This window comes from Protopterus annectens, chromosome 1.part1 (genome assembly GCF_019279795.1).
Source record: "Protopterus annectens isolate FY-2018-M chromosome 1.part1, PAN1.0, whole genome shotgun sequence".
Classification (NCBI taxonomy): Eukaryota; Metazoa; Chordata; order Ceratodontiformes; family Protopteridae; genus Protopterus; species Protopterus annectens.
Genome location: NC_056726.1, coordinates 661,825,888 through 661,851,043, shown reverse-complemented (window position 1 = coordinate 661,851,043; position 25,156 = coordinate 661,825,888).

Sequence of the window (25,156 nt, the reverse complement as noted above, 5' to 3'; positions counted from 1 at the left end):
AATACCAAAGAATTCAGTACGGTTGAGAGGTATGATTGAGAGATGTTCTAAATGAAATTACTTTGTGTGGCTTGTACACATGCTACTCCAGATAGGGTTACCACCTGTCCCACTTTGTGAGGGACAGTCCCTCTTTGGGCAGTTGTGTCCTGCGAAAAAACTAAAAAAATGGCAGATGTCCTGAGATTATTGTATGAAAATATTTCCTAAGTTTTCTTTCATAGTTTCATAAAACAGTTATTTTTTCTCTGAAACACCTAAATGTTATATGAAATAGCATAAGCAACTCAAATGCTACACGAATAAGCTTTTATTTTGGCAGAAAGGTGAAGTTCTATCATTTGTACTGGTCATGGGTATGTTATGTCCTGCTAATCTGACATTTCTACAGAAAATGTCCCACTTTGAGCATTTGAAAAGGTGGTAACCCTAACTCCAGAGAAACTGTCACATGAACAGTATTCGAATATAAAACTCGAAATAGGTTTTTTGACCTAGTTCAGTGTTACTGAAACTGAAAATTATGCTAATTTAGTGAGAGTACAGTATAAAAGTGCAGCGGTATCTTCAAGTAGATCTTTCAGTACAGGTAATACTGTTAAGTTGTCAGATGATTACCATAACAGACTCCAAATTCAGTATTAAAGATTTTAATCCAACCATTCAAAGCTACAACAGGAGAGAAACATCAGTCCAACAGGAACAGGAACATCCATTCCGTATCACATCCACTAACTCTGTCTCCCTCCTTCTGCCTTCCTCTATCTCCACCTAGTGCCAGAAGACCAGAACACAACAAAAACTAACAGATTTGATGTTAGTACTAAATAGTGACTATGGAATTTTTTTACAATGCTGTTATCATTGATGTTAATAATGAAAGTATCTTGGAATATGAAGCTGATGCCAGGATGGCTTCCAATGTTTTTCTTGCTCGCAATGTTTGAGCACATTTGAATTCAGTATTATAGTACAAAATATTTTATGTCTGAAGAAGTTAATTTCCCATCACCATAAAGTGCAAAGCAAGATGTTACAGTACCATTCTAGGATCCCTGTTTGCATCAGCTATGCTCAGAATTTAATTCTTTCTTCTTACAAACAATATCTGACCTAACTAAGACCTTCCCTCCCAATATCCCTTCTGTTCCTCTTTATTCTCCTTCCAATTCCTCCTATAACCCTCCCCTTAGATTTGAGCTCAAACCTGTCTCTACTAACTTCATAAAAAAACTTCTATCTAAACTTAAACCCTGCTCTAATGCCCCTGACAATATTCCCTCCTCCTTTCCAAAATATGCTGCAGATGGGATAGCACTCCCAATCAGCATCATCATTAACAGATCTATTAACGAATCTTACGTCCCCAAATTATGGCGCTCAGCTTATATCCTTCCACTGCATAAAGGAGGCAAGAACACCAACATCTCAAACTTTCGCCCTATTGCTCTACTCTCACCTATCTCTAAAATCTTAGAAAAGTGTGTCCACTCCCAACTTATGCCTTTTCTAACCAAGAACCATCTTTTAACACCTACCCAACATGGCTTTCGTTCTGGTCATAGCACTACTACTGCTCTATTATCCTACCTAGAAACTATCAATCAAGCCCGAGACTCAGGTCACCTGGTCTCTACTGTCTTGCTTGATCTCTCTAAAGCCTTTGACACTGTTTCTCATAATCATCTTCTCCTTCAACTATCAAACCTGCATCTATCTCCTAATTCTCTATCCTGGTTCTCTAGCTACTTATCTGATAGGTCTCAGGCAGTCAAATGGAAAAACTCCATCTCCTCCTCCCTACCCACCCCAACAGGTGTACCACAGGGATCCATCCTGGGACCCATGCTCTTTAATATTTTTATTAATAACTTTGATTCTGCTATCCCCAATGCCAAAATTATTCAATACACAGATGATTCAACTGTAGTCTGCTCTACCTCAAACATCTCTGAACTGCTTCTCAAAACCTAAGCTGCCTTCTCAACCACTGAAAACTGAATGCACAAAAAACACCTCTCCCTTAATGCTAACAAATCCAAAATTCTCCTCTTCTCTCCTAGAAAATCTTACTCCTTCGATAAAGACACTTTCAAAGTCCTTAGCAACTCTAAATCCACTATTGAAGTTGTTCCCTCTGCAAAACTCCTCGGTGTTACAGTTGACGAATTCCTAAAGATCGACATACACATTCAACAAAATATTAAAAAAAACATCAAAAACTAGGCATGCTATACAGGAATAATTTCTTTCTCACTCTCACCACCAGGCACACTCTGACCACTACCTACCTTTTGCCCTCTTTACTTTATGGAGCCCCTCTCTTAACCAACTTGTCATACTGTATCACCTCCAAACTAGAAAGCTGCTATAACAAAATCTCTAAATTTGCCTCCAACTGTAAAAACTCCACCCATCATTGCCTTTCCCTTCAATCCCTAAACTGGCTAGAACTACCAAACTACCTAACCTATCTGCAGCTCACAACAGCACACAAACTTAGATTTCAGCCATCTAACTGTCCTGCTCTAGCTAATATCCTTCCTTCCTACACCTCTAAGAGATCTCTCAGATCTGAACATCAAAATCTGATTGCTATCTACAAACCTAAAAGTCCTGCTGGCCAACTTCTCCTCTCTTTCACTATCGGTAAGGCTTGGAACTCTCTGCCTTCCTTGCTAAGAACAATATCAAACATTGAAAATTTCAAAACTCAGCTTTTCAAACATCTTTCCACTAAGTGGAAATGCTCCTGCTTTCACCCTACCTAAAACTATTCAAAAACTCACCAATATCCTACCTAGAGTGTAAAAAGGTGAGGCAGTCCTTTAGTCCACCCCAACTAAAAACTATCCTAGAACATATTCATACCACATAGAGTGCTCCATTGCACCCAAAATGTCCGAACGACTTATCCTCATACCCCTTCATGTAAATATTGTAAATATATTTCTTAACTCTCTTCTCTATGTGCTTATATAATGCTTTTTCTCAAACTACTCTATAAGAATACCTTTACAAATTTATGACCTTCTAAGAATGTGCTTATGTGCTCAAATAATGCATTGTCTTAAATTACCCTATAAGAACATCTTATAATTGTATAACCTTTTAGAATAACCTTAGTGAAGCTGTAGTTGAATTTGTTGTAATAATGAATGTTCCTATTGTACAAACTGGTCACCTCAATGTATCATTCATATTTTATATTTCTGTATTTTGTTTTTGTACATTTGGAGCTTTTCTCCCCAGGCCTCCACTGAAAACGGGTCCTCAGGGCCCAGTGGACTTCCTCGGTAATCAAACTGGAAATAAATAAATAATAAATAAATCAATTGTCAGAATAGCAAGTACCATCACATAATAGTGTTGCATTGCTAACTGTTCTCTCTCTTTTTCCCCATCCATAATAAAATGCGTAACAGAATGTCACAGCTTCTGCCGAAACAGGTGCACAATGTCAAATACTCCTTTCAGGAATTATTTTAAAACAGTCTGTCTTGCTTTTCTGGCAATACAAAATACAGTGTGAAACATCACAACTCCAGCTGAGCCCTCCACCTGTATATCGCAGAATAGGGGCTATCACTAGACAATATCACTATGATGCTAACAGTGTGTGTGTGTGTGTCTTTCGGCTTTTCCCGGTTAGGGGTCGCCACAGCGGAACTCCGGTCCGCTAATGATTGGCAGTAGAGTTTTACATGCTGGCTTGCCGGGCCTAACGCACAACCTTCAACGATGCTAACAGTACAGATTTTTTTTATATTGTAATTTTTAGTGGTATATCTTCCTTTTCTTACCTTTTTCATATTGATAACATTTAAAGCACAATATTAACATCTCCACTCAGGAAAGTATGCTTCCTTTTTTGTTTTTGTACAACAGTACAGCACAGTGACAGATGCTGGCTTCTGCAGACATTTTTAAATCACTTTCCTTATCTTTGCAACATGAAAACATGTAAAGCAAAATATAACAGTGGGACTATCTCAGAATAGCAAATATTATTGCAAAATAGTGCTATGCTGACAAAAATGTGTATTCCTTCAGTTTTTCTCCACCATAATAAAGGTGTACAACAATGCCAGATGTTGATTTATGAAATTATCTTAAAATAGTTTATGTCATTCTGTGTTGCTATAAAGATTGATGCAAAATAATATAACTCCAGACAGGAACCCCACTATCCATTGGTTTTCTTAGAATAGTTCTTATCCTCACACAGTAGATCCACATTGCTAACAGTGTTGCCTTCAGTAATATATATAGTGTAGAGCAAGGGCAACATTTAACATTGAACTTTTATATATATATATATATATATATATATATATATATATATATATATATATATATATATATATATACACACACACACACACACACACACACACACACACACACACACACACACACACACACATATATATATCTAGTTTGAAAGCTCGAAGTTTCAAAACTTCAAGCTTCATATGCCCATGACCATATGATCGTAGTTTTGAAAGTCTGAAAGGTTTAAATGGAGATCACCATATGACACAGAATGGGAAAATTACTGTTCTCTTCACTGCAGTGTAATCTCGGAGTTGGTATATTTAATTAGCAGGGGGTATGGGGGGTGCAGGGGGGCTTGCCCCCTGCAAAAATGAAAAAAAAATTTTTTTTATTGAAGTTTCATATATATATATATATATATATATATATATATATATATATATATAGTGTATATATCACTCCCCTTCACATGGTCGACATTTCATAAAGTCGAAGACCATATAGCCGAGACCATATGATCGACTTTCGAAATGTCGACCATGCAGAAGGGGCATCTCCGTATAGTGCGGAATGGAAAGATTTCCATCTTCTACACTGTAGAGCGATCTTGGAGTTGGCATATTTAAGTAACGGGAGGTGGGGGGTAGAGCCCCCCATGGGGGGTGCAGGGTGGCTTGCACCCCTTCTAGCAATGTGAAGGTAAGTTACTGTTGCTGTTTCTTTTTTTTTTTTTACATGGTTGACATTTCATAATTTGATCATATGGTCTCGGCCATATGGTCTTCGACTTTCTGAAATGTCGACTATGTAAAGTAGACCCATATGTATATATATATATATATATATATATATATATATATATATATGTATGTATATATATATATATATATATATATTTATCTATATATATATATATATATATATATCTATATATGTATATATATATATATATATATATATATATATATATTTATATATGTATATATATATATATATATATATATATATATATATATATATCATCTGTCCATCTATATACATACAACACACACACACACACACACACACACACACACACACACACACACACACACACACACACACACACACACACACACAGTGCTTTTTCACAGGTAGTTTTTAGTGGTATATCTTCCTTTTCTTACCTTTTTGATACTGATAACATTTAAAGCACAATATTAACATCTACACTCAGGAAAGTATGCTTCCCCATGCAGTGTTCTTCAATGTGTATTGTGCAAAACATTGATACTTTTACTGTCTATTGATCAAAACGTACTGCCTGTTGTGCAACTGAGTATCATAGAGTAGTGCCACATTCCACACAATGTCTGCTGAGCAAAGCAGTGTTGTTCTCACTGCATGCCAAATACCACTTTCATTAACCATTTTGAAGTAGTATGTATTACTTCTGCAATCCTATAAAACGCAAAGACGAATGGCACTGCTTCAAGTATATCACAGTAGGACATCTCTGTGTTGCTAAGGATGTGTATCTATCTGTTTGTTATTCATCTGTGTAGTGTCAAATGCTGGTTTCTTCCAAGAGTATTGATTTGTTTCTAACAATGTGTATCACATTTGCAAGCATTTTACAATGCTGTACATTAGTTTCATACTATGAAAATTGCAAATGATCATGACACAGCTGCTCTCGGAAAGCAGACTTTCTCTCTTCATTGCAGGACAAAGATTTTTTTTGATAAAACACAACATATACTTTAAATATGGATTGTCCCTTTTCAAACATGAAACAGTCAAAACATTTAACTGTAACTGGTAACATGTTTAAAATAAAACAGAGACCATTTAAAAAGATGATGTGAACTGTTGAATTAATTTTAATTTAGCAATAATCCATGACTGTGTGTGGGTATTACTGGATTTACCCATGGTTGGCATTGTGTGATCATGACAGCTACCCCCTTCTGAACTTGTTTGTATTGTAATGCTTGAATTGCAATGAGCACTCTGATTGGTTTGTTCAATCAGCATGCATGTTTTTGAATATTAATGAAGTTCTATTGTGTAATGTAAATTAATCTATTAAATAACCTTAAATTTTGAATACATCTTTCTAATAACTGCTTTACAAAACTACTTAAAACACATTTATGTGAACCTTTTTTCAAGAAATTCATACATTAAAAATGGTGGTGTCCAAGGACGCTGCAGCTGTGTCAGCTCGTCAGAGAGAAATACTTAATCCGTCTTCCTTTTGAATTAAAAAACAAAGAAAATCACTTTCTGAGCTCTTAAATGAAGGTACTTAGATCAGACAGAAGTTTCTGGAAATCAAGCAGCTTTCAGTGCCATGTTGCTGGTTGGATTCATTGCAGTCTTCGGACTATTTGGGACCTACTTCACTTTCAGAACTCCTGGATCTTTGTATTTTGACCCAACATGCTCTAAGGTGCCTAAAACTACAGGAAGAAGGTTCTGGAACACTTTGGACAAGGTAAAAGAGGAAAAGATGTTAGAGAAAAAACCAGGAAAAGAAGTTGGAGAGCTGGGATTGCTGTTAAACTGAAGACTAATTCTCATAGGCCTGCACTGCCATTCGTTATGCTAGCTAATTTGTGCTCACTGGACAACAAGATGGACTTTTTAAGGCTGGAATTCTCCACAAAAAGAAAGGTGAGAAAAACTTGTTTATTAATATATACTGAGACATGGCTGCATAGCAAGATCAGTGATAGTGCTGTTATCTTACAGGGTTTCACACTATTATGTGCAGAAAAATGCCAAGCCTTGTATGGAAAGGCCAAGGGAGGTAGAGTCTGTATCAACGTTAATGAAAGATGGTGTAAGAACTGTGAGATTGTACAGGTACACTGCTTTGATAATCTAGAGTTCCTGTCTTTAAAATGTTGACCATTTTAGGTGCTCAGGGAGTTTAATAGAGTTGGTTTAACAATGGTGTACATTCCGCCCAGTGCTAATACCGCTGAAGCCCTGAACAAACTACACAACTCTATCTGTGAGCTACAGAGTAAAAACTCAGACTTTGCACATGTGACAGCAGGTGACTTCAGTCGAACTGATCTGAGAGAGGTGCTGCCTCACTATTATCAGTTTGCAGACTTTCCCACAAGGCATACAAGTATTTTGGACAGGGCATACACCAACATAAAGGAACCTACAAGGCAGTACAACAACCTAATTTAGGAAGCTACAATCCCCTTTCCATCATGCTTCTACCAGCATACAAACATGCTCTGATTAGAGAAAAGCCCATGGCAAAGCAAATCAGGGTTTGACACGTGGGGGCGATGGAATGTCTCCAAAGTACATGCTGGGACATATTCAAAGAGGCAGCCAAGTCAGACCAACAGGTAACATAGATGACTACACAGAACCAGTAATGGCATACATCTCGAAGTGTGTTGATGATGTATCTATCACCAAAGTATCACTATTAGAGCAAATCAAAAACCTTGGCTCACTATTAACGTTTATGAACTCCTGAAGGCAAGGGATGCAGCATTCAGGTCAAAATACAAGAAAGGTCTAAGTGAAGCCAGAGCAAATCAAAAAAGAGACATTAAAGGAACTAAGAGGGAATATGCAAGGAGGGTACAGAGTCGCTTCAAGTACATGAGGGATACTAGGAGTCTTTAGCAAGGGATACAACAGATTATTGATTATAAAACCAGGGCAGCTCACTGTGAAGATAGCATTGAATTCCTGAACATGCTGACCTCCTTCTTTGGTAGAGTCAAAGAGAAAAATAACTTGCCTACAACTAGGTTACCACTGATCAGAATGAGGGGGTGCTCAGTCTTAACTCTGACGAATTGAGAAGTCAGCTGAAGAACGTGAACCCCAAGAAGACTGCTGGCCCAGACAATATACTGGGTAAAGTACTAAAAGGATGTGCAGATCAACTATGCTCAGTTATGACATACATCTTCAACATCTCCCTTGCTCTAGAAAAAGTACCCTCTTGTTTTAAGGTAACAAATATCATCCCACTTCCCAAAAAAGTCAGTCCCTCTTGCCTGAATGACTACAGACTGGTTGCTTTAACTTCTAACGTTATAAAATGTTTTCAGAGGATTGTTAAAAAGCACCTGTCAACGATTCTACCATCAACCTTTGATGCTCTGCAATTCACTTATCGGGTAAACAGGTCCACTGCTGATGCCATATTGATGGCATTGCACCTCTCACTTGACCATATAGCAGGAAAGAGCAACTATGTCAGACTGTTATTCATAGACTTCAGTTCAGCATTTAATTCTAATAAGCTAGTCAACCTTGGAATTAACAAGCACTTTTGTAATTGGATCCTTGACTTCTTGATCAACAGACCACAGAGGACATGTGTAGGAAATAATACCTTGGGGTGCATAATTCGCAACACTGGTGTTCCTCAGGGATGTGTATGCAGCCCACTGCTGTTCACTATCCTTAACCATGATTGTTCTGCAAAACACAGCTCCAGTCATATCATCAAGTTTGTAGATGACACCACGGTCATGGGCCTCATCAAAGGAGATGAAGAAAGAGCATACAGAGACAAGGTCAACTCTCTGATCGACTGGTGTGTGAGAACAATCTAGACCTGAACGTCAATAAAATAAAGGAAATCATCACTGACTTCGGGAAAAGGTCAGCTGCCCACTCCTCACTCAAGATCAGTGGTGAAGAGGTGGACAGGGTTAAAACTACAAAATTTATATGAGTGTACATTTCAGAGGATCTCTCTTGGACTGTGAATACTGGTTAGTTGTTCAAAAAGGCCCAGCAATGTCACCACTTTCTGAGAAGGCTCAAAAGAGAAAAGCTCCCACCTAGTGTTCTCTCTCTGTTACTTGCTTTATTTAATATATGTAAAGAGTGACAATTTTAGTTTGTGTAAAATAACCACCCTTACATATTATGCTGCTACTGTATAGGATTATATGACAACATAGGGGAGTTAGCTTTTTTCTTATGTTCTTGGGGCATAGTCATTAATTTCTAATTCCATTACTTGATATGTCTTATCGTTGTATTTCTTGTATCCTATGCTTCTTCTGTACTCTCATGGTGACCTGATACTTGTAATTTGTTTAGGTCTACACATGTGTAGTCCTAAATTACAATAAAGTTTACTTTGACTTTGACTTTGATTAACAGACATTACCGTTTTTTCACTATCAAATAAATATTAGAAGGCAAGTGTTGTAAAACATGCAAAATGATCACAAATTGGAATCGTGAATCTGTGCAAATACATGATGTCATAGTTCAAAAGGTTGCTGTCTTCTTTTTATTGACATCATTTAATATATTTTTAAAGAATATACCAGATAGTTTAAAATGCTACTAGGAATGCCCAATATTACTGAATCAAATTGGGAAAACAAGTGTGCTGGGCAAGTGAACGCTACATATTAAGTCCTTAAGTTATTAGTTGCTAAGCAATTCTCAAACTGTGTTATTAAGAAAGACAATAAAATAGGACTTTATTTGTAAGTCCTAAAAAGCACATTATTAGAGCCATAGTTGGCTCATCTAACACCCAGTACCATTTTTTACAAATGAAAAAGAAAAAAAAAACGGTCAGGCAATCCTTACTTAAGTCAGAATCATTTCAGCTGTGCTGCTGTATGTCCATATTTCATCTATCAAATTAGTTAAGGAACAAAACAAAAGGTTCTTCCCTTGATCTGGTGCTTCTTACTTAAGAAGCAAGCTCTGCATCTGTGTGTCCATTTTGCCCCCAACAAGTTCTTCCCCTGATTATGTGCTCATTACTTATGGAGAAAGTCAAATCCATTTCCAGACCTGCAGCTCCATGTTTTCCCCCACATCTTAGTTGAGGAGCAAAAAAACCTTTCACGTTTTAAACACTGTGGTAAGCTACATACTAGAGATTATACACCTCACACAAAATGCTGAAGTGCTTCATTCCTGTGTCCAGAAAGCAATATTTGCATTAATTTTTCCACTGGCATAATGCCTGTACAGAGATGAATGCAGGTACTGGAGTACCTAGTGATTGACATCTTCTGATTGCACCCTCAACACCTTGTGCCTGGGGTGGCTGTCCCTTTTGCTAAACTGTAGCTACACCTCTGCACAGATAATATTTAAAAGTATTTATTTAGTTAGTTGTGTCTCATGTTGATAGCTATATAAGCTGGTCAGCAGACCGTTTTGTGCCAAGACTCAGCCTCCATGGTGTAAGACACAGAAAATTATACATCGATTAACTACAAAGAGATGTACATAGTACAGTAGCAAAGCATGAAAATGCATTTGTACATTATTTATTGTAAATAGTAATATCACTGGCATTTATAATTGTATGCATAATTAATGTCAGCATTCAGCTTATAGTCATTTGTTAAAACTATGGCACACATTCGGAAGGGTTACCACCAGGTGCGAACAGTAGCTATTGCTGATTCACAGACATCTCTATTGCTCTGCCAGTTCAGCAGTGGGCTGGCTTTTTGGCCTACTGCAAAGGCTAATGAGACGTTCCAAGTGAGTGGCCTATGGTAATTAGCCTTGTGATCAAGGACAGTTGAGAGGGATGGGGGTATGCCCCTGTTAGTGGGAGACAGGTAAGAAGTAGTTTGGTGTGTGTGTGTGTGTGTGTGTGTGTGTGTGTGTGTGTGTGTGTGTGTGTGTGTGTGTGTGTGTGTGTGTGTGTGTGTGTGTGTGTGTTCATATTGAGAATGTGTGTGACAGAAAGAATGGTGGGTGCCAGTGCCAACAGGATGTATAAGCCTCTAGTGTTGGCTATCACAGAAATGTGCTGCTTTGATCTTGCAATAGTTAGAGCCCATTCAGAGACATGCAAATTAGCCAATAATGAGTACTTGTCTCTGAATTGTATTTTTATACATCGCAGAAATAGTCCATTTTGGCCACAGCTCTTACTTCGGGTGCAGTGCATACTGCTAGAGGTGGGGTTCTTTCTGAATTCTTGGGTATGACATTATATAAGTATGTGTCTACAGCATGTACCACAAGGACTAGCCTTTGACATGGAGACAAGACCATTTGGGCTACTTAAACAGTCATTTTAGTTTGTTTCTAAATAATTGAAGTGTCTCTTGTGGCTTTACTTCTGAAGGTAGTCAGTTCCAAACAGTAGAACCTAACCTAGAGAAAGCTCTTTCTCCTGTGCAGATTTTAAAAAGAGGTTTAATGAAGGTCATGCTAATTTATTAGCTGTCTCTAAATGTGTAATTAGGCTGATTCATTCCTAATTTTGTTTCAGGAGGGACAGTTCCACATTTCTAACAGCTTGTAGATTTGACAAATATGTAGAAATGTGGATCTGTCATTTACTGGTAGCCATTTACACCACTGTGAAAGCTGGCGATGATGAGTTCAGGGTTTTGCAGAAAGAATAAATTTGAAGATTTTGTTAACAGTAGTTTGTATTTTTCACACATTTGAGCTGAAATGTAAGGTTAAGAGAGGGAGCCTATATTCAGTTTTAGGGTTAAGCTCATTTTTAGCTAAGGCATTCTAAGCTTTAGGAGGGAAGAAATCTGAAATTCTATAGCATAGTTTAATTGGTGGAGTGTTTTGTTAAGTAATGTTGCCAGCATGCTTGACCAGTGAAAGAGTAGGGTCCAATGAGTTCCCTATGTTCTTCTTTTCTTTACTAGTGGTAGTGGGCTGTTGTGTGTTTCAGTAATAATAATATATATGGATTTAGATTAGTAGAGTCATAGGTACTTGCTAGGCCACTGATCTCTGAAAAATCTTAAAATCCTAGCCTTGGATTTTCATTGTAGTTTGTAGCCCATTATTGTTTGAGTACAAACAACTCAGAAATGGTCAGAAGAAGGATAGATTGGGACATTTACATATTGCCCTTATTCATGAGAGACAAGGTTGAAAAAGCAGGAGTAAATTTGTGGTTTGTTCAGTTTTTACAAATTACATTTAAAATATTAAAAGGAAGTAATTTGCTTTATGTGGAGTTAAAGACAGTCCAGTAGAAGTGGAATTTTCTGTGATATATACTTATCCCTCCAACATGCACTATTTATGTTAAAGAAGAGACAGATAAATAACTGGTAATAAATAACAAATAATGGATGCCAAAATCATGGACTGAAACTAAATGCCAAAAATGCATTATTTATCTTTTTGGAAGTCATCTATCCCTGGGAACTACCATATTAACACACCCCTAAGAGTTGACCCAGTTGTTCAGTATTTGGGAACTTATGAACAGTGACCTAATACTTGACCAACATGTGTCCATTGTTGTAAGAAAGTCCTTCTATATTGCACAGCTTATAAACAAAGGGGTTGTGTATATATCTAGTGATGTCATTGTCCCCATTTACTCAACCCTTATTAGGTCAGTCTTTGAACATAATGCCTCCTTTGCCATGTATCTGTCCATACACATGCAACAGTTTGAGCATCCACAAGAGATACCTTACTAAAAGGATACAAGACCAAAACCACATGTCCTACATGGACCAACTCAAAGCTCTGTCGCTGTATTTAATATCCTACAGACTGCTAAGAGGTGATCTGCATCTGGCATAATCTTGATGGATGTATGGCACATCAGTAAGTCAAATTTTATCAGAAATACTCTGTCTAGGAATCTAAACCTCTTCTGCAACATCAGCAGAACAGTTTGGAGGGACAGGTATATCTTGTAGAGAATACAATTTATCTGCAACAGATTCCGCACCCACATAAAACAAAGTTCATCCCTGTCCATATTCAAGCGAAACTTAGATCTATGGATGGAAAATAGAAACTTTACCACAGATTGCCCCCTGTACTAGTAATGGACAGAGGCAGCTCTTAAATGATTTATCTCATGCACAGATCCCCTCCAAATTTCTCTCTGGTATGATCCCAGTTATTGTCATTATGGGTAATATATAATTATTGACTATTTGATGGGTAAGGCTAATCTATAACCAAATGAGGTAGGTCAAACCAAGCACAAAAAACGGAAACTGGCTATACTTAAAATCACCAATAAAAGCAGCTAGCCTTGTAGTTACCAATGAACCTATGAGACCTTTGAGCAGGTGTTAATGTCACCATTGGACTAGCAAATGTGACAGGATAGAGTCCAGTGTGGCTCTATACATCAAGCAGAGATTTGTCTCTCAGTAGTCTATATAATACTGAGAAGGACAAGACTTTGGGATAGTGTGTATTGTTTTTGTGAATTAGGACCTTCATTTTCTTAGCATAGCAGTATTTGGTTACTCCAGCTGTGACAATTGTTTGGACAAATACATACTGAGAGAGGTATTATCCTCAATGGCCAGCCTAATTGGTGCCAAGTACAGTAGATTGATTATATCCCTGGACCAGGACATCATAATTTTAAATACAAGATGAGCAATAAAATAAAACTTCCTTATAACAGTGGGCACATGGTGATCAGACATTGTAGACATAGCTGCTCAGCTCTCTGACTATGGAATTCATTTTCAGGATTTGTGGTCAAGGTAATAGTTACAAGGGGAGTAATGCTTGCAAAGGATATAATTATACAGTTTTGGTAATTAGTTTTAGTCCATGTTTTTTGACACCAGCTATTTATTTGGGACAGGCCATCTTGGAGAACCATGATGTCCTCTGGGGAGTTTATGATGGCACCAAGATTGTATTAATCTGCAAACCTGGTCGGTCACAAACCTTTAGAATTAGCTTTGAACTCTGAGAAATAAATGCCAAAGAGGAGTGGCCCAAGGACTGAAACCTGCAGTACATCACAAGTAACATATTTTGAAAGAGGTAGAGCTGTCCTCCTTTATTTCCTTGTTTTTTATTTGTGAACCAAGCTGCCATCCAACAAGCTACATAGGGATTTAAATTTTAGCTTAGAGAGTTTATGTAGGACACTTGAGTGTGGTTGGTACTGAATACCTTTGTGAGCTCTAGCTATGTGTTGTGCACTGATCTCTCCTTCTCCGTTGCAAGAGTAACATTTCCAAAGAATTCAACCAGGTGAAGTACACAGGATCCACCCTTGATGAATCTCAACTGGGTTGGGTCAGTAGTCTGAATATTTCCTATATCCCCTTATTTATTAAATCCATAGTGATCCTTTCCATAGCATTACAGATGGGGATGGTCAGGCCTAGGGTCTATAATTACCTGGGTCCATTAAAGTCATAACATTATATACAGAATGACTATTTAGGGAGTTTTTGCCGGGTGCTAAATATCATGATGTGGGACTTCCGGGGGTTGATTAAAAGCATATTGTTATTCATCCAGTGGCATAAGTTTGTAAAGCTAAATTATAGCTTCTGTTGAAGGTTCAAGTTACCCCTATGTGATTCAAGTAGGAAGATATTTTTCCTGGTTAACAAATGTTAAGCAAATAAATAAATAAAGATAAAAAAAATCTATATAAAACAATAAGTTGAGGTAGAAGAGGTCAGTGGATATATCATTGATGTATATGGAAATAACAGTGGCCCAAGGATTGTCCCTTATTAATAGCGTCTTTAGTTGAATGGCAGGCTCCTGGGTGTACTTGGAATATTCTGTTTTGAAGGTAACTTCTAATGAAACCATCTTATTATATTTGAGTCAAAACTGAATTTGCTGAAGTTGTTGAGAAACAGCTTATGATTTACTGTTTGGAATTCCTTGTCATATGAAGAAAACAGACCCCCCCCCTATTACTTTTGAATTATTCATAATGTTATAAATGGGGTTAGTGGCTGTGTATAATGATGTCATGATACTGAAAGAATTTCTGAAAATGTCTTATTTTATACAGTCATATTCTTATGTTCTTAAATTCAGTCACCAGAAGCTCAAACAATTAATATTTTTTGAACATATTGTACACTACATAATGGCAAACTAAGACAACTATAATACAATAATTCTGTAGAATTAAATGGAATTTGATTATTGTCGAAAAGATATCCAGGATGCAATGTATAACACATATGTTGCAAGGCAATACTTGGTTGTTGGTCAACAAAACTACAACCTACGAATGTGTAAAAATGATCTAACAATCCAACAAACAACTGTGATAAATGTGTACTCCAGAGGGTCCACGTACTGTGTTTAATAAAAATGACAGCCTCCTGTAACTTAGAGTGAGTCTTGTGATTCATTGTAAGACATACCATTAAAATGTAATTGAATGACCTGTTTAAAATATTAAATGAACATGACTGAAGTGCCTGTTTTTTCTGCATAATAAGCACTTGTTTTTAATGAATAAGAAGTAATTCCTCATCACTGTCATAGTACACATAATACATTTGATATTATATAGTAAAAATGTAAATATTAGGTAAATCACTTATAAGACAAACTGTCCCATGGTAGTGGTGCTGCAGTAGCGTTGTCGCCTCACAGCAAGACGTTGTCCCATTCGATTCTCAGCTAGAGCGTCTTCTGTGTGGAGGTATGCGTGAATGGGTGTGCGTTCGTTGAAGGTTGTACATCAGGGCTGGTAACTCGGCATGTAAAAATCCACTACCAAACATTAGCGGACCGGAGTTCCGCTGTGGTGACCCCTAACCGGGATAAGCCGAAAGACACAACAACTTATAAGACAAACTATAGTAAAACTGAGGGACCTGCAAGCATCAAAATAATCAACCCATAAAATGAGTCACACCATGTTGGTAAAAATAAAATAACTGAGTTAGAGACTTCATTACAGAACAGAGGAGGGAAGCTTTTCGTACAAAGGAAAAGAAATTAGGAAAAAAATGAAATAGAAATGATAATGGATGAGTGTCAGCAATGTTGCATGGTTTATCAAAGACTGATAATTCAGCTCTATAAATAAAGTTAATAGAGGAATACAGTTTAATGCATGAAAATGATCGCAAAAACATCACTGCTGCAATGCTTTCCTAGCTTACAAACATTCCATCAATGTCTGCCTTGACTACTGCTTAGAGACTAGTTAATTGAAACATTATCACTTTATGCATAAGTTCTTGTACACAGTTGTTTTCCTAACTGTATCCAGCAACATACCTGTTCAGCAAACATTTTTTAACTTTGTTAACTGACTCATCTGTTCTTGTTGTACTTCTTTATATGACCTTTCTGAATGATATATATGTTATTTAAATACCCCACCAGCTATATATTTAAATATTTTCAGTTAAAAAGACATATCAGTATAAAAGCTAACATGGCTTTTATTTATAAATGTTCATTCTATTATTCCATCCTTATTGCAGCATATTTTACTTATTATAGATTGTTAGCATTTGTTTCAGCTTTCCATTTTTCTTTCTTTTGAATCATTTTGTTGTTTGGATCTGTCAAAATTTGTTTGCACATTTCCAATGTCTTTCATGAGTTTCTTGTGCTATAATCCTTCGAATTAAACAATTTATTATCCCTATCAAATATGTGACTCCAGGCATAGTACAGTTCCATAACTTCAAGGACATGCTATACTCCTGCTTGACAGGATTGGAAAACAGGAAATGGTGGTTCAAACTTTGTAGTTCTGCAAAAAGTGTGTCACACATATCACTGAAGTTTTCTTTCATAACAAGAGTCTGATATAGCAAGGCTGAAATTAGGCCTGCCACTCTGTCTCTCTCAGATGAACGTCCCATCCTGTAAGAGCCAATACGAACACTTTGAGAGGCACTGTGGCTTTAATGATGTGAGTTCTGCATGATAGTTATAATCAACACACTAAGGAAATATACTTTTCTTTGTATTACAGTGAATATCATTTTTCATTATATAAACATGAGATTAATTTGACTTTTTTTCAACTCAAAAGCTTTGTTCTCCATTGATCAGAAAATAAACAGGCCACACTTCGTGGCAGAATGTGGTATGTACCAAGGTTGAAATGCATGGACTTGCATGAAGAATGTGATCTTCAGAGACAAAGTACAGGTCTGGCAGTTGGTCATAGGTCTCATAAAGTTAGAATTCATACAAACAGTAGTATTCTGTAGTCTATCACCATAGCCGCATCATAGTGATGTTTATGGAGACCCTCGAATGCCATCATTTATGCTATACTAGATTAATTGGACTTCACCCAAAGCAGTGAAGAATGTGGCAATGATATGCATGGCTCTTAATCAAACAGCTGCCACTCTATGTAATCTTTAAAATATTCTTAATCTACCCTGTTTGTAAATTAGAGGTTCCTCATTTTACAGTCATTAGGGTACAGAATTATATAGGAGTGAGAAATGTAACATATGGGAACATGGCCAAGATGGGCTATGAGTAGCAGCAAATTTCAACAGCTCCACTAAAGAAATATTATCCTGACAGGAATTCTGCCTTCAAACTAAAAACTGAAAATACCTTTATATATGATTTGAAAGAACTTAACTTCATCTACGATAATATCTAGTTAAAAACAAAAAAAGGCAGATTTTCTTGTCAAATTATTTGTGGATAATTTCTCCTAATCTGAAAGAATTCATCATGAGCTTCATTAAATCCAGCAACCAAGTTTCCAGCCTCAAAAGAGAGATTTAGACTTTGATAATAAATATACATGATCTTATTACAAAAAAATGATAAGCTGGATATGAAAATAGATAATTTCAAGGAAAAAACTACCAAACAAATGGATTTACTTCACCAAGACTTGTTACAACAAAAATCACAGATAACAGGTATTGAAGAAGCTCTGACCGATACGGATGGGAGAATTATTGAAAATGAAAACAATGTGGAATTCTTACACAAACAAAATACTTCTCTACAAATTAAGTTAGATGATCTAGAAAACAGATCCAGACGCAACAACCTAAAAATATTTGGACTACCAGAAGGCACAGAAGAAAACAACATGACTAACTTTCTCAATACTTGGTTACCTAAGACTCTTGATCTTACTGAAGCTATGTCCTTTGGTATTGAGAGGGCACATTGTTCCCTTGCCACAGTGAATACTGCTAACAAAATGCAACCTAGATCTATCATTGTCAAATTCCTCTCATCCTAACTGCCTGATCCAAGTCACCAATTAAATTAAATGAAGCTACGATACATTTTGACAATGATTATTCATCAGCAGTTATAGCAAAAAGAAAAATATTCTTACCTTTGATAAAAGAATTGAAGAAAGCACAGGTGAAAACACACCTTTTGTTCCCTGCAAAGCTGAAGATATTCTCATCGGAAGGTCCCAAAATGTTTGAAGACTTAGAATCAGCTCTGAACTATGTAAAAGTCCATAAGATCTTGGAAAAAATAGAAGAGATGGAATGGGCTAATCCCACTCTTAAGAGAATGGCTTCTAATCCCACTTGGAAGACTTTGGAGAAACAAAAAAGACTAAGAAACAAGTGACTTAAATATCTATGTTTGCAGTTTGTTATGTTTATTGAAACACTGTCACTGTGTTAATTATATGTTGATTTTTTCACTTACAACATAAGCCTGCTTTTTCCTTTTTTCATGCCATTCACATAATTTCATAATTTCATAATTTAATTTTTACTTATACTGAAGTAAAAGTGTATACTAATGGTAAATATATAATTATGGGTATTGTTATAAAGATATCTTAAGAGTGATGGGTAAACAAATGGTGCCATTGTGACAGTAAAATAAGTACATCCCATATATAAATATTCCAGATTCCCTTTATAATCTCTATTTTTTTTAACTATTTACAGTCAGATCAATTAAACCTACATAGTTAGTAGTAAATAAGAGCTCACCACAGATTCAATTATCATTCTCTTCAATTCATAGTGAACACTGTTTTTTTTATAGTTTATTCCCTAAAAAATAATTTAAAACTTGTATATATGTTAAATTCATATGGGGATAATATGATTTGACAATCTCTTAACATTTTTATATGATTCATAAGTGAACTCCATTACAGTTTTAAATACACTTTTAAATACACTGTTTTCTGTCATGTGAATATAAAATGGATTAATAAGGCTATGTGATTTATTTAAAATACTTTTGGCGTTATGTGGTGCTGTTTATTTGTAAAGGACAGTTCAAACTAGCTGTGCATGTGTGAGCAGGCTATGGGAAGCATGCAGATGTTACTCATATGATCTTTCCCTATACATTTTAAATACAGTTACATACATTTTTTTTAGCGTTATTTTTCACTCAAAATGATGAAAAAACATCTTCCAGAGACTTTGTGAAGCTCGAGCTTGATGTCCACGAGCTTATTTCTTCATGAACTATCTTATTTTCACTAAAAATCTTCTCTACATTCTCGAATGAACTCCACGACATTGTGATGCGTTTTGATGACATCAGAGCTAGTCGACCTGCTCAACCAGGAAGTCAGTACATGTAATTTCATTGAAAAAGCATCAGAGATGCTGGGAAAGGTTGTATTTACTTTAAAAATGTATTTGAAACTTGCTGATTATACCATTTGGATTCAGTTTGATTCTCAAGAAAGAAATCTTCAATTATCTTATTTTTATTTATGTTTATGGTAAACTGAATGGGAAGGAAAAAAAGGGAAAAGTAAGTGTGCATGTTTTTCCTTTTAAATTAATGTATCCCATGTTATTTATATTGTTGTGCCTTACTTAACAGGATAAACTAATATTATTACAAATTACAATTGATTTTCCATTAAGAGGCTGATAGCTAGATAGAAAATAATATGGGTTAAAATAAGCTCACTTAATGCATGATGGCATTTTCTATCGTAAGTGCTTAAGGTGTCACCTGACCTTTCACTCTAACGATACTCATATTGATTTGTTAGCGTATGTGTTAAATGGCTAGTAGTAACTTCAATTGACAGGCTTCTATATCAGAATGCTGCTTTCACAGATTTCAGACCAGTTTTAAGGTACATATAATCACATATGAAGTTATTATTTAATCTGTTTAATTTTTATATACAAAGATATATTCTGTTGCTGTTGTTTAAAGGTCAGTTCTGAATGATGAAATTGTTTAAGCAATACTTGATGAGTTACACAGATTATAACTATGCCTTACCTGTGTTAATGAATATGCAGTCATATATAGAGTTAATATTTTGTATGTTTTAACATTCATATACAGTGAAGGTTATGTTTAGCTGATACAGTTAGAGGTTTATTTCGAATGACATTTTGTTACAAGTAATATCATATGAGTTACATCGATTACAGATCTGTTTGACTTGTTTTAATGAATATGTAAATATATATAGAGTTATTATTTTACCTATCTCACGTTTATATATAGTGGAGACTGTTTTTTGCTTCTGCTGGATAGGGGTTTGATCCAAGTGACTGATGTCACTGGGACAAAGAGATTATAACTCCAGGCGGGTAGCTACCCCATTTTGTTATCACATTTACACTGCATTCAGTTTTCATAATAAGTTCTTTCTGACATCCATCTTAATTCAAATGCATATAATTATAAGTTGCAAGAATTGTATAACACATACAGTATATCATATAACAGACAAAGACTATAATTAACATATTTCGGAGAGGATAATATAAAACATAATCAAGATAACACACAAATCACAAGAATTTCTTACTCATTTATAGAGATATTATGACTTCAGTAAAAGTTTTATCAATCAACATAAATGGTCTGAATAACCCTATTAAAAGAAGTTTACTTAAATACTTAAATATACACAAACCAAACATAATATTTCTACAAGAAACACATCTTTTAAAAGAAAATATAAACTTTTTTAAATATGAATAAATATGTAGTCATTGCAAGTTCTGAACATTCTAAAAATAAAAGAGGAGTAGCAATTCTCTGAAATAAAACTCTCCCTTTACCTAGAATTATTAAATCTTATCAAGATGATAAAAGGATGTTGTGCTTGGTGACAATTAAAATAAATACAAAAATGTTTACTTTAGTAAACAATTATTGGTTACCGGGTATTGGAACCAGCACTATTAAACAACAACTGAACCAAATTGTATCTCAATCTGACGGTAATATTATGGCAAGGGATTTTAACTGTGTTTTAAATGAAAACAACTCTAGCACTTCAGGAAAAAGGAAAATATCCTCACAAGCTAAACAACTAATACAATTCATGGATACATATCATCTAAAAAATATTCATGACTACACAGACCTGAGCTCACCTCAATTTACATTCTAATCTAACAGATTCAAATCATACTCTAGAATAGATAGGGTAATCTTATCCACACAAATAAATGCTTTAAAAAACACCAAGATTGTATCTTGCCCTATTTCAGATCATACTACAATTATATTTGAGCTTTATTTAAATGACACCCCAATGACTCATATAAGAAGAATGCCTGCATATATAACTCAAAAGAATTTCAAACATTTTTTGAAGAAAAAACACAAAAGTTTATAAAATTCAATCAAACATCCAACTATCATGACATTTATGTATGCGATGCATTAAAAGCTTACTTATACGGACAAATAAATACATGATATTATAACAAAAGGAAGTCCTGGGACGAAGACTTAAAAAATATACAAGACCGATAGATTACATCTTAAAATTAATGACAAGTCCGCATCTAAGAATATTAGAGATGAAATAAAACTAAGGAAGAATATAGTGCAATGATACATCATAAGACTATGATTTCCTTAGAGAAATTTAAATTCCTAGCCTATTCAATAAACCCGAAACATTTTGACTAATCTTGCAAATAAAATAAAAAGAATCAACAAACATAATCATATTAAAGAAATATATTCATCTAGAAAAAAGAAAACGGTTTATAATATACATGACATAACTGATGAATTTAGACATCATTTTCACACGATAAATCAAACATCTCAGATCATTCAACCATTAGATAAGATAAAACAATACATTAAAAAAAACTGTATGTCACACTCAACAACCAACAGTCAGAAATCATAGATAAACAGATATCTTTACTGGAAATACAAATTCAAATTAACAAACTTAAACAGAACAAAACACCAGGCAATGATGGCATCATACCTGAATTGTATAAAATCTTGCCTAAAACAGCTATTTCTTTACTACATAATGTATTCCATAAAGCCCAGAATGACATTATTTTGCCCCCATCCTGGAAATATACTTTTATTTCGCCCATTCTTAAATCTAGTTGTTGTTGTTGTTGTTGTTGTTGTTGTTGCATCTTTCAGTTTATCCCGGTGTGGGGTCGCCACAGCGGAACGCAGGTCCGCTAATGATTGGCAGTAGATTTTTACGTGCTGATTTGCCAGACCTGATGCACAACCTTCAACAAAGGCACACCCATTCATGCATGTCTCCACACAGAAGATGCTCTAGCTGATAATCGAACCAGACAACGTCTTACTGTGAGGTGACAATGCTACCACAGCACCGCCACAGCAAGGACCCTAAATTATGTACGGCATATAGGCCCATAATGCTTTTAAATATTGATTACAAAATGTTTACGAACATTTATGCTGATAGACTAAAAAAATTCTTACCCCAGTTAATTAATGATGACCAAACAGATTGTTTAACTAATAGAAGTACATATGATAACATTAAGTCGTCTCTTATTTTAACTGATTATTCACACAGAAAGAAAAAAAAACTTGTCTCTGGTTAGTCTTGACATTAACTCAGCATTCGATTCAGTACATTGGGATTATCTATTCACATTATTACAATGTTTAAACTTTTCAGATAATTTTATTAATTTAATATTACATCTTTATAAAGGCACTCTGGCTTATATCAAAATTGGATCATACACATTGACTCAAATACCCATCACTAAAGGAACAAAACAAGGCTGTCCCTTATCTCCCTTATTGTTTGCTCTCATAATGGAACCATGGGCTAATGATATACGAGGAAATAAAAACATAGAAGGTTTAGAAATTAGTGACAAAATATCTTCTAAAATTCAGTTATTTGCTGATGATGTGCTCATCACTACTAAAGGAGATAATTCCTCCCTAACAAGCCTTATTTGAAGCTGTTAACACATTTCAATTTATATCTGGACTGACATTCAATGATAATAAAACTAAGATCCTACGTATCTATTTAAACAATAATAAGAGAAACATTAACAAAGACACTAACAAATACATCACAGATCAAATTACATATTTAGGCATCATTCTTGCTAAACATATTAATCACAAAACTAAATTATAATAGATGTTATGTAAATATTCAAACTTTATTAACAAAATGGAATACAATTATATTTACAACTGAGAAAAGGTCAACTATCATTAAAATGATAATCCTTCCTAAAATTCTCTATATTATGCAATCTATTTTAATACTTCCCAGTAAAGTTTTCATTAATAAGATCAATTCTCTGTTATTATCATTTTTTTTTTGGTTTCCCAGGAAACCTAGAATAGCACTTAAACATCACCTTCATAGTTGGAACAAAGGGGGCATAGCCTTTCCTGATTTGAACCTTTATTCTAATGCAGCTATTATTAGGTCCATAGCACAAGTTTTAGATACACCATATCAGGCCAAATGGAAATATTCAGGGAATCCTCAGCTATGCTATTAATATCGAAACCACAGCCATACAAATTAGAATTTATAAATAACCCAATATTATGGATACTTAAAGATTACTTCATATTACATAGCATACCCAAACATTCATTTAGCTACTTACAAAACATACTAATAAATTTTAGAAAATTTATATTTAAACACACTAAGTATAAGGAACTTGTTTTTACAATTTTCCCGATAGCCTTTACTCAAGGATCCTTACAATCATCAGATATAGATAAAATTACCTTGCTTACACAAAAGGTCTTTTGTATTGGTTTCAACTTATTACAGATGATAGGGTAAAGGATGTAGATCAGATAATAAGTGAATATCAGTTAGACAACTCCCTATGGCTTAACATGCAATCCCTCAGACTATTCTTACAAAATAAGATGAACCCGATCACTTCTCCTAATAAACAGGTCACTAGTATACTGCTAGATTTCTTTAATTCAGTTATTCAGCATAAACAAACTTATTCAGACAACATAGCATTTATATACAGACTTATCAGAGAAGAAACATATTGTTGTCCTGCTAATTTCTGGAACCATTTTTATACAGTTAATAACACACTTCCAAGGGATCTAGATAAAACAAATATATTAGAATCTGCAGGGAAAACAACACTTTCACTTAAATGAAAAATATATTCCTGGAAATTTTTATATAGATCCTTCAACACTTCTCACGTAATGAACAAAATTAATGGTAAACTAAATATTTGCAACAGATGTAAGTCTAACACAAACATTGACTGGAACCATATGTTTTATGACTGCCCTGCTTTAAGTGTATTTTGAGAAAACATTAAAGAACTCCTACAAGCAATATTCACAGATCATTTTATTTTGACCAAATCATTAGTACTCTTCAATGCACCCATACCTGGTTGTGTAAAAAAAGTTAAACATTCCTTACTTTGGGCAATACTGGCAGTAGCCAGGAAAACTATAACAAGAAACTGGATATCTGAATTCCCTCCTTCCTATAATGATTAAAAAAATTCTAATGGAAGATTTTCAATTGCAGATTGCAACTATGACATCTAGAATATCTAGAAAAACTAATAACTATCATATATGGGTTAATCTACAGAATTTTTTGAAAAGAGATTGACAATGATATCATATAAATCAAATTTCAACCTCTCTACATGTTATATATATATATATATATATATATATATATATATATATATATATATATGAAATAATCAAATACTAGGCAACTTAATTATATTTAATGGATGTCTTTGTATAGATAAACTGTCTTTCGGCTTTTCCCGGTTAGGGGTCGCCACAGCGGAACTCCTGTCCGCTAATGATTGGCAGTATATTTTTACGTGCTGGCTTGCCGGGCCTAATGCACAACCTTCAATGAAGGAACGCCCATTCACGCATGTCGACACACAGAAGACGCTATAGTTTTAGTAATTTC